The sequence below is a fragment of the Calidris pugnax genome, unplaced genomic scaffold (assembly GCF_001431845.1).
Source record: "Calidris pugnax isolate Ruff unplaced genomic scaffold, ASM143184v1 scaffold153, whole genome shotgun sequence".
Classification (NCBI taxonomy): Eukaryota; Metazoa; Chordata; class Aves; order Charadriiformes; family Scolopacidae; genus Calidris; species Calidris pugnax.
In genome coordinates, this window is record NW_015090999.1 from 2,859,725 (window position 1) to 2,869,677 (window position 9,953).

Below are 9,953 nucleotides of genomic sequence, written 5' to 3' on the forward strand. Positions count from 1 at the left end.
CTGCTCTTTGCTGCTTGTAGGCTTAGTTCCCACATTAAAGACCCAGGTCCTTTTCTCTGTGCTTTTTTTTGGCATGATGTATTTTGAATTTTTTTCTGAATGTTTCATAGCTACAACAGAAATGAAGAGTGACATAATCCCAGAAAAGTTCACAGGCTCATGATTATGAAATAATGTTATGCAAATTTAGACTCTTTCAGGTTTCTCATTCTATAAGTGAATATTCAGTCCATGAAACTATTTCATAAAAAGAGCAGGAGTCACTGGCAGCTGTTTTAAAAGCAAGAGTCTATAAGTATGATTAGTCATAATTCTTCCTCGGTGTGTGTGTATACAAGGAGATGAACTGAATATTGAATCACTACAGCTCACTATGATTTAGGAGAGAAAAAGGATTTGAAATATTCAAAACACGGAAGTTCTGCACAGGCACAGAAGCATAAGTCTTGATCCTGGAGGACTTCAAAGTCAAACAAGGGCTGCTCATTTTCACAGAGATTTTCTGGAATGTAATTCTGTATTTAAGTGCCTGAGTTCCACCTTATATATTTGAGCTATGCCAGGGGAAACATAAATAAAGAGAAGAAAAATCAGAACTTCAAACAAGATAAGCAGAGTTTTCTTTGCAATGAAGCAAATTTTTCTTCTTTAACAGTATACAGACTCCATAAGGATTTTATCTTGTTTATAATTTATAGGACTCTTCATAACAGCCACAAAGTTGTTCATCCACCTTCAATTTAACTTTATATTTATAAGAATGAAACATTTTTTTACCTCTGGGAAAGTTTCTTTGTATGGGTTTTTCTGGTTTTTTTCTTTTCTTTTCTTTTCTTTTCTTTTCTTTTCTTTTCTTTTCTTTTCTTTTCTTTTCTTTTCTTTTCGTTTCGTTTCGTTTCGTTTCGTTTCGTTTCGTTTCGTTTCGTTTCGTTTCGTTTCGTTTCGTTTCGTTTGTTTTTTTTAATGTTTAAATATTTAATTTCTACGTGTGGTGCAAGGAGCTGTTATGTTGAATAAAAATCATTAATAATTCAGTTTACACTATTAAATATTGCATAATTTCACTGACATATTTTCAAATTATTAACGTAAGACCATTGTAAGTGTTACCTTGCAGACAACCTTAAACTTAAATGGATGTTATATAGCTTAATGAATAATCTTCTAGGAGCCAAAGATTAGCTTAAAAGTACTTCAAAGTTCTTCCTGGCAAGAAGTAGCATTACTTGAGGAGTACTTAAATAGGCTTAACAGACAGCAATTGAAATTGCTTTTATCGCTCCTAGCTTAGTATAAATTTATAGAGTGTTGTGTCAAAGAACCTGAAAAATTGAAAAGGAGTGGACTTCTAGTCAAGGTTCTTGAGGTGTAATGTGCTTATAGTCCTGGAAACCAACTTCACAATTATCTTACCTTCTTCATCAATAATAAAATATGCATTCTAAAATTGTTTGTCTTTATCTGAATGTTGGGCAGCACTAAGGAAACAGCTCTAATGAGTGAAGGATCAACAAAGGTGTTTTTAATAAAGAATTATTTTTTCTTTTTCTTTCTGAACAGATTGAGTAATACTGGCATGTGTTGCATTCTTCTCATGTCTGTGCATGATTAGTAATAAAAGTGGAACACATGCTCTGTTGGTCACTGATCTTCATAATTCTATGCTTTTTCCTTCCTTAAGTAGTTAAGTTTACCGATGGAATGAGAAGCCTAAAAGGGTAGTAGCTCAAGGGTAACTCCCATATAGTGCCTGAAACTTGATCTAGTTTTGACGTTGAAACACCACAAGATGGAGAAACTAAATGGTATATAAAACTAACCAGCCTTGTAGCTCAATTTCTGTTCTATACCATCTAGGTTGCACTCTGTTAATTATGTGAAGATTGGTAGCATGGTCTTGGTATGGGTACACTTTCACATTTTTGACACAAAACAGCACATGATGCATGAAAATCCATTGCTGTAATCCAAGATTAAATATTGGTTCTAATAATAAGCACAAAGCCATGACAGGAAAAAATACACAAAAGCTTAGGTCAGGTACGTTAGAATATAAGTATGTGATTGAATATGAGAATATGTTAATTTCTTTCCTGAACAAGGATTTTTTCTTGGCAAGAGTTTTTCAATAATTATGTTTAGAGCCTGCCATCATAAAGTTTTTGAAACAAATTTGTGTGTTATGTATGAAACACACACGTATGTTGTGTGTTTCAGCTAAGGTAAATCCAGTAAATGCATTGCTTCTGTTTATGCCAGGTTTTGACATTTTTTGATTGAAAAGTAAGATGATATTGACATGGATTTGGGAAATATGCTGGTGTGAAACTCTGAACTCACCCTAAAGAACATGGACCTGAGGTAAGCAAATACATGTTCAGTGATCTGTCAGTTTTCTGTTGAAATTGAGGTATTTTGCCAGCACTACACTCTAGTAGTTTAAAAACAATAGGAAATCTGAGAGTTGAGTTTTACACGTAAGTAATGTAAAAGCAGCCTAGTACAGCCAAGTCGTAAATAGATGTTTTCTCCTGAAAATTATTACATATCTTTGGAGGAGTGTGAATTAATTGATTAAAAATTGTTGCTTTTAGTGTGAAATATTTCATCAGAATAAAACATTCAAATCTGTATTACAGAACAACAATTTTCTACACATCAACTATCAAGGATTCACTGAGTGACACATAACTTTGTCAGTTACACAATGGCATAGTAATTGCCACATTTCTTAAGGGGCAGGCATCCTGCTGTCCAAGGAACTCGGTGTTTCTCTCCCTGTATCCCAGCTGCTCTGTTACTTCTATGTGTGAAATCAGATATAGCAATGAAGTAAGTCTGAGAGAGGCAGTGGGAGAGAGAGATTTACCAACAAAAAATATCACATACACAGATGAAAGGTTTATATATAAAATACCAGTTCAAGACAATATTGAAGGAAGGAATAAATTCTAAGATGGCCTCCTCTGTGCCACAGCATTATGAAATCAGCCTCATATTTTTCCTCTTTTAGATACGTAACACATGTTGTGAACTTCTTTTTTTTTTTAACTTTTACTTTCCCCCACTTATGCCATCAGCTTGATATCTCTGCCCCTGTGAGATTTAAAACCCGATGCACCAAGCAAATGGAGGTCTTAACGCCGTTATTAATACGAGTGTAGTGTATAAACAAAAAGCAGATGCGCTTCTGTATAGTGCCTCCTATATATAATGAAAAATTCCCTTTAGAAGCTAAATTAACACCTTGCATGTCTTTAAAGCCTAATAGTGTGTTCCCCTCCACTCTTCTAGTGAAAAATTTATGTCATAATCAGTTTTATACATTTTTAGACCTCAACAACAATCTTTCCATGTTCACCACCTTCTCAATAGATTCCTTCTATTCCCGTCTTTATTTATTACTAGAAATAGTTTTTGTTCACCAAAGAAACTTGGCACCTCTCATGAATATATATATACATATATAAACACACATACTCCCACACATTAACACAGCCATAAGCACTTGCAATGTATGTATATAAAATATAGATTAAATAGTTTGATCTCTTTTCAATTAAAAAATAACAAAACTGCATTTTATTTTTGACTATTTTAAAATACTCCCTATCTTTCCAAATATGGAGTCATATCACAGACTGAGATAACAGTACTCTATATATCTCAATTTCCATTAAATTAGCTTTTTTTTTTCCCCTGTTTCCTCCTCTTTCCCCTTTTAAACAACAAGGAGATATGAGTGACTGTGAAAGAAGTTACAGTGGTGAGAGTACATGAAAGTGAGTGTTACTGAAAACCACAAAAGGGCTATGAGGCTCAAGAGCTAATACAGACTACTGGTTACTATACAGAGTAGAGTAGAATTTAAGAGACAAATAAGAATAGTTACAGTACATTAACCTAACATGAGATCGGTAGAATTTAACAATATGAAAGTCTCAACAAATATGAAATTTAAGTGTTATTAAATGTAAATTAAAACAGATTCAATCCACATAAATCCTACCAATAATTAAAGAGTAGGAAAAAAAACGTCACCAACAACTTGGCTGCAAGAACCTTTTCATGTCTTTATTGCGGATTAGCCATTACAGATTCCTTAATCCACTTCCAAGCCTCAAATTCTGTGGGTGTATAAACTGAACCTCACAAGTGTTCAGAAACACTTGTTCTGAGATGATGATCATCTACATGCTGACTACAGCTTTGTTGCTGTTAGCATTTGGATGAACTTAGGTTCTCCTAAAAAAATGCTAATGGTGTTCCCAGCATTAATGAATAGTGACATCACTGGACGTGTCGGTGCACAATAAATTGCACAGAAATCTAGCAATTACAGCATTTCCCCAAGGAACAGGTGACACAGGTACCAGACTCCTTGACATAATACATGCATTAACCTGCATTAACCTGGATTACATCATTCTCCACTCTTTCTTTTGAACTGTGTGTGGTGTAGGGAGATGGAAAGAGGGCAGAAGATAAAATGTGCATTATTCAACTCAGGTAAGCTCTGGATCTTCAGAAGCACCTTCCTCTCTGCAGGGATGATCTAGGGATGTTTGGCAACTACCTCAGAACAATGAATTATTTCTCTATTGAATCTAAATTAGATATTTAAGTCATTATTTTAAATAGGGTTTTTTAAAATAAATTGCCTATTTTAAAACCTTGGCTTTTATTTGGCCAATATTGCAAATATTAGCATTCACACTATATTTTGAAAAATACTAGTTGGCTGGCATATGGTAACAGTCAGTCTTTGCTGTCTAAACAAGGACTCTGTGATTCATCAAAATACATACGGATCTCAGGAGAAACTATGAAATAGATATTTATCTTCTAATGGTCATCCTGCTGTAATTAGCTGTCTGTATCACTGTTTTCAGGGAAATTATATACTGATAAAATTTCAGAATTCTAAGATTCTGTAAAGTGAAATATACTGCATATTAATTATCAGGTTTTCTTTCAAAGATATTTCATAGAATTATAGAATCATAGAATTGTCCAGGCTGGAAGAGACCTCCAAAGGTCATCTAGTCCGATCTCCCCGCAGTCAGCAGGGACACCCCCAACTAGACCAGGTTGCCCAGGGCCTCGTCGAGCCTCTCCTTGAATATCTCCAGGGATGGGGCCTCAACCACCTCCCTGGGCAACCTGTTCCAGTGCTCCACCACCCTCACAGTAAAGAACTTTCTCCTAATCTCCAATCTAATTCTGCTCCCCTCCAACTTAAAGCCATTGCCCCTCGTCCTATCACTACAGGCCTTTGCAAACAGGCTCTCCCCAGCCTTCCTGTAGGCCCCCTTCAGGTACTGGAAGGCTGCTGTTAGGTCTCCCTGGAGCCTCCTCTTCTCCAGGCTGAACAACCCCAGCTCCCTCAACCTGTCCTCATAGCAGAGGTGCTCCAACCACCTGATCATCCTCGTGGTCCTCCTCTGGACCCGCTCCATCAGGTCCATGTCCTTCCTATATTGAGGGCTCCAGACCTGCACACAATACTCCAGGTGAGGTCTCACCAGAGCAGAGTAAAGTGGCAGAATCACCTCTCTGGACCTGTTAGCAATGCGTCTTTTGATGCATCCCAGGATGTGATTGGCCTTCTGGGCTGCAAGTGCACACTGCCTGCTTGTGTCCAGCTTCTTGTCCACCAGCACCCTTTCCTCAGGGATGCTTTCTAATACCTCATCCCCTAGTCTGTATTGATGGTGAGGATTGTTCCAGTCCAGGTGCAGAACCTTGCACTTGCTCTTGTTGGACCTCATGAGGTTCACCTGGGCCAACCTCTCCAGCCTGTCCAGGTCCTTCTGGATGACATCCCGTCCCTCTGGTGTATTGACAACACCACACAGCTTGGTGTTGTCTGCAAACTTGCTGACGGTGCCCTTAATCCTTCTGTCTATATCACTGATAAAGATGTTAAGCTTAAAGATGTAAGTATTGGTCCCAGCACGGACCCTTGAGGGACACCACTTGTCACCGCTCTCCATCTGGACTTCGAGCCATTGAGTAATACCGTCTGGATGCAACTATTCAGCCAGTTCCTTATCCACTGAACAGTCCACCCATCAATCCTTACCCCTCCAATTTGGCAAGCAGGATGTTGTAGGGGACTGTGTCAAAGGCCTTACAGAAGTCCAGCTAGATCACATCCAGGGGTCGTCCCTTATCTACTGACCTAGTCACTCTGTCATAGAAGGCCACTAGGTTAGTCAGGCAGGACCTGCCCCTAGTAAAGCCATGTTGGCTGTCCTGAATCACCTCCCTGTCCTCCATGTGCCCAAACGTGGCATCTGGAAGGATCTGTTCCATGATCTTCCCAGGCACGGAGGGGAGGCTGACGGGTCGGTAGTTCACGGGGTCCTCCTTTCTACCCTTTTTAAAAATGGGTGTGATGTTTCCCTTCTTCCAGTCCACAGGGACTTCACTTGACTGCCATGATTTTTCAAATGTCATGGAAAGTGGTTTGGCAACTACATCAGCCATTTCCTTCAGGACTCTGGGATGTATCTCCTCAGGTCCCATGGACTTGTATATCTTCAGGCTCCTGACTTGATCACGTACCTTGTCTTCACTTACAGTGGGAGGGACTCTGTCACCTTGGTCTCCAACTTGTGTGCCATCAACATGAGAGCTAGGAGGAAAGGGGTTGCCAGTGAAGACTGAGGCAAAAAAGTTGTTGAGAACTTCTGCCTTCTCCTCATCTGTTGATACAAGTTCCTCACTGTTGCTTATCGGGGCGGGTACGTTTTCTTTAACCTTCCTTTGCTTTTTAATGTACCAGCATTAATAAAGGATGCAAAGGATGTTTTTCTTTACATCCCTTGCCAAGTTCAGCTCTAGCTGTGCCTTGGCATTCCTGCCTTCATCCTTACACAGCTGGGCAACGTCCCTATACTCTTCCCAGGATGCCTGTCCCTTCTTGCATTTCCTGTGTAGCCCCATCTTGCTCCTTAGTTTGACCAGCAGGTCATGGCTCAACCATGGTGGTCTCTTGCTCTCCTTGCCCATTTTCCTACATGTCGGGATTGAGATCTTTTGTGCTCTGTAGAGAGCATCCTTAAAGATCTGCCAGCTTTGTTTCGCTCCCTTGTCCCTGAGGGCCGTTTCCCACGGGGTCCTATTTACTAACTCCTTGAAGAGCTGGAAGTTTGCTTTCTTAAAATTTAGAGTCCTAACTTTGCTTCTCATCGGCTTCAAACTACTTAGGACAGTGAACTGCACTAGGGCATGATCTCTGCAGCCCAGGCTGCCTTCAACGTTGACATCCCTGATGATTTTGCTTGCATTTGTGACCAACGGGTCCGACAATGCATCTCCTCGAGGTGGGCTGTTAATTTCTTGTCTCAAGAAGTTGTCGTCTATGCACTCTAAGAGCTTCCTGGATTGCCTGCAGCCAGCCGTGTTGCTTTTCCAACAGATGTCGGGGTGGTTAAAATCCCCCAGCAGGATGAGAGCCTGTGATCGCGATGCCTCCTCAAGCTGGAGTAAGAAGGCATCATTGACAGGTTCCACCTGGTCAGGTGGCCTGTAGTAGACTCCTACCACAAGGCTCCCTTTGTTGTTTGGATCCCCAATTCCTACCCGTAAGCTTTCAAGCTCCTCATGGCCACATTTCACCATATTTGTACCCCAAACTGATACTATTGCGTTTTATCCGGAATTTCCCTTACTCTGCTGAATGTTATCAAACACAGACCTGCATGTTTTCTCTTTGTTTAGTTCCACTGAAGTCAGTAGTGTGACTTTGAATAGCATTAGTAGTTGGATGAGACTCCACTGATTATCACAAACCAAGATTGAAAGATATAAAATAATTGAAGTTTTATTCATTACTGGGAGTTCAACATTACTGAGTTTGACAGACTGTTAGCTTCTGGTTTGGGGAGTTGGTGGAGGGAAAAAAAATGTCTTTTTTCTTTTTTTTTTTAGAAAATGCTTCAGCTGTGTGTCCTGGCTGCAAAGAAGACCAACTGTATACTGGGCAGCATTAGGAAGAGCATAGTCACAGGCTGAAGGAGATGATCCTTTCCCTTCACTTGGAACTGGTGAAACCACATCTGAGACCACATCTGGGGTAGCGTGTCCAGTGCAGGGCTTCCCAGTGTGAGAGAGATGTGGGCATACTGTTCAGCAGAAGACCACTAAGCTGATCAGTGGTCTGAAGAAAATGACACAAAGAGGAGAGGCTGAGAGAATTGGAGTTGTTCAGCCTGGAAATGAGAAAGTCATGGGGAGACTTCATTTCTGTCTGCTCCTACCTTATGGGAAGGTATAAAAAGGATGGAAGTCAGATCCTTCTCAGAGGTGCAGAATCAAGGATGAGATCTTAGAAAAAGATCTTATGGAAGAAATGCAGGAATTTCAAAGAGTGGTATGACCTCATATGCAATATGGATTTGAAGCTCACTGTGGAGATTGAAGGTGATGAAAAGTTGAATGCGTATTAATTTCATGTTTGCTGTATACTTGGACAAAGTACACACGAGTACTACACACAAGCCCTAGATCTTCTCATGTTAAATCAAACAGATATCCTCAAAAAACTTATGCCAAGGCCTTATTATCACCTTTACTTAACGCTGGATTCTCTCACTTACCACAAGGTATCTGATAAGGTCCATGCAATATGAGGTGAGGCGAAGTGCAGAGGTTATTGAAGCTCGGTAGTAGAGAAGAAAAACTGTCCTTAGAGATTAATTTTTTCAGTTTCACAGAATAAATCAATTTTAGTGTATTTTGTTGTACATCCACTCTGTTCATTCATTTAATGTTGTTTAACTCTTATGTAGTCATTGCTGTACAAAAGCAAATCACTCTCATCAAATGTAATAGTACTGCTTTTACATTTATAGTGCCATAAAGTGTTACAGCTACTTAGCGTTGAAATATATTCTCACACACCCCTGCAGACTTTTATACGTTAGAAAGATTGCATGTCTAGTAAAACTAAGAGTGAATGTAAAAATGCCATCCAGTCCTATAAACCAAGTTTGCCATTTGCAGTATATTTTGCAGATAGTTCTCATAATATTACTTAAAAAACCTTCTTTGTGCTGTATGGTTTGTCAGGTTTTAAAGAAGTAAGAAAAAAATGACGAACATTTCTTCTACACTTCAAAATCTGATTGTTAAAGGAACAAATAACTAGCAAGTCTCCAAATCTCCTTATGAGTTATGCAAAATTTTTATCTTTTCTGCTGAACTTACTGAATGAGATACGTTCTAAAAGTATCTCAGTTGTTATTCTTGCAGATATGTCAAACAAGCATAATGCTGAGCATGATCAAATTTAGTTTCTGTTTCTCATGTAATTCAAAGTACAAATTAAAAACCTTTCACAATAAACTTCACAAAGACAAGACTAACAAAAATATTCACATCTTAGTTAAATATGCATCTACTGAATTCTTAGGTATCAGAGTATATGATTTCTTGGGATGGGTAAGTGGGGTTCTAGTGTGCTACTGAGTCAGAGTTCTTTTTTTGTTGGTAGATAGGCTGGGGGCAGAGTGGCTGGAGAGCTGCCTGGCAGAAAAGGACCTGGGGGTGTTGGTTGACTGTCGGCTGAACATGAGCCAGCAGTGTGCCCAGGTGGCCAAGAAGGCCAACAGCATCCTGGCCTGTATCAAGAACAGTGTGGCGAGTAGAGCCCGAGAGGTGATCGTCCCCCTGTACTCGGCACTGGTGAGGCCCCACCTCGAGTACTGTGTCCAATTTTGGGCCCCCTACCACAAGAGGGACAGTGAGGTGCTGGAGCGGGTACAGAGAAGGGCAACGAAGCTGGTGAGGGGTCTGGAACACAAGTCTTACGAGGAGAGGCTGAGGGAACTGGGGTTGTTCAGTCTGGGGAAGAGGAGACTGAGGGGAGACCTTATCGCTCTGTACAAGTACCTGAAAGGAGGCTGTAGAGAGACGGGGGTCGGTCTCTTCTCCCAAGTTACAGA